A 2,240-nucleotide genomic window follows, 5' to 3' on the forward strand; every position below is an offset into this window, starting at 1 on the left:
GATGTTTTATTCTAGAAGTACTATACTTTCTATTTTAATTTTGAATACAGGATTCATTGTGAGTTAATATTTGTGAAATGTATAAAATGTTTGGCTACATTCATTTTTTTTGCACTTGTGTATGCCATTGTTCCACAGCATTTGTTGAAAAGATCTTACTTTTTCCATTAAATTCCCCTTGCCCCTTTGTCAAAGGCCAGTTGACTGTACATGTGTAGGTCTATTTTTGAGTTTCCTAGCATCTGTTTGTGTGTCTACTGAGTTCTCACAGATTAGTACATGTCTCTATTTCACCAATACAGCACGGTTTATTCATTTGTTTTTATATGTAGACTTGAACTCATGTAGTATTGGTGCTACAATTTTACTCTTCTTCAGTATTCTCTAGGAAATCTAGGACATTAGAATTTCCTTAAAAACTTTAAAATTACTTTGTCAAATATCAACAAACTAACCTCTTGACCTTGTGAACAGTGTTGAGTTGAAAGTATGGGTCAGGTGGAGATGAAATTGCATAATAAAAGTTTTGATCTTACTGCTATACAGATAGAAAAATTTTTCTTTATTTTAAATATTATTGTAGCAATCTACATACAATCCAAGTTTCTCATTTTCACAATTTCCACAGTGTAATTTAGCAATATTGATGAGAGTAAAAATAGTGTGCTACCATCACCAATATTCTTGTCTCAAAATTTTCTTCACATAGTGCAAAATAACTTGTCAAATGAGTTTTGAATGAAGACAGTCTAAGAGCATTTGAGGTGGAACACATTGCTGGGTAAAAAGTTTAAAGTTATGGACAAGGATGGCTTGGTAGCAATAGCATCAAGGAGAAGCAGGAACATTTGTTTATCCTGACATTTTCAGGAAAAGTGCCCTAAATCTCTACAGAATTAATAAGAAATAATTGTCAGCATATTTGCAGTACAAACCATAGCATTTGTTAATTTACCAAGAGCTGCTTGTACCTAAACCTGCCTTGCTTTGGTCTCTGTTCCAGCAGTTTCATGATTTACATGGAATCAGAGAATGAAACATGTGTTTCAGAATTTATCCTCCTTGGGCTCTCAGAAGACACAGAAGTGCAACCCCTTCTATTTGTTCTGTACCTGGCAATGTCCCTGGTCACACTCACTGGGAACCTGCTCATCATCCTGGCCACCATCTCTGAAGCCCATATGCACACACTCATGTACTTCTTCGTTGCTAACCTGTCTTTTGCAGACATCTGTTTCACCCTCACCGCTGTCCCAAGGATGCTGGTGAACATCTAGACAGAGAACAGAACTATAAGTTATGGAAACTGCCTCACACACACAGATATATTATTTATGCTTTTTGGAGATTTAGACAAGTTCCTCTTAATGATGATGGCCTATGACCATTATGTGGTCATCTGTCACCCACTGCACTACATGGTCACCATGAACACCAGGCACTGTTGTCTCCTGCTGTTGGCATCATATGGATATTGAATGCCTTTTTGCCTGACTTAAGGGTTTTGTGATTGACTTTTTGTACAGAGTTGGAAATTCCTCACTTTTTTGTGAACTTCCACAAGTAATCCAATTTGCATTTTCTGATACCTTCCTCAATGAACTAGTGATCAATGTTGCAAGTGGAATTCTGGGTGGTATTCCACTCACTGGCATCCTTTTCTCTTACTTTAACATTGCATGCTCTATTTTTAGAATTTCATCACATCGAGGAAAGTATAAAGCATTTTCTACCTGTGGGTCTCATCTTTTAGTTGTGTCCTTGTTTTATGGAACAGCTTTTGGAGTGTGTCTTAGTTCCACAGTTACACAAAACACAAGGAAAAGTGCAACAGCTTCCGTGATGTACAAAGTGGTCACTCCCATGCTGAACCCCTTCATCTATAGTGTTAGAAACAAAGACATAAATCATGCCTTAACGGTAATTTCCTGCTGGAAAAGTCTCTCCTTAGCAAGACACATTGCCTCAAATACAGAGATTTACTCTACATTAATAGAGGTTAAATACTGGTAAATGTAAATCCCATTACTTTTATCTGTACATATAAAGGTAATATGCTATTTGCTTTATTACTAGAAGTTTATGTCTCTTTTTTAATCCCTGAAAAAACCTTGTTTATTCTGTATTTTCTTTAAATCATTTGACATCTAGGAATGCATTCCCAGGATTCAGAATTGAGCCTGATTCTTCTGTATTAACGTTCAGTAGTAAATGTTTAATGCAGGTCATTAGGCACATAT

General features: G+C 36.1%; 1 pseudogene; it reads left to right on the forward strand.

The window, feature by feature from the left end:
- Positions 1-1,019: 1,019 nt before the first annotated feature.
- On the forward strand, positions 1,020-2,013 carry LOC143672879 (olfactory receptor 7A17-like; annotated as a pseudogene).
- Positions 2,014-2,240: the final 227 nt, after the last annotated feature.

Source organism: Tamandua tetradactyla, assembly GCF_023851605.1.
Source record: "Tamandua tetradactyla isolate mTamTet1 chromosome 22 unlocalized genomic scaffold, mTamTet1.pri SUPER_22_unloc_1, whole genome shotgun sequence".
NCBI lineage: Eukaryota > Metazoa > Chordata > Mammalia > Pilosa > Myrmecophagidae > Tamandua > Tamandua tetradactyla.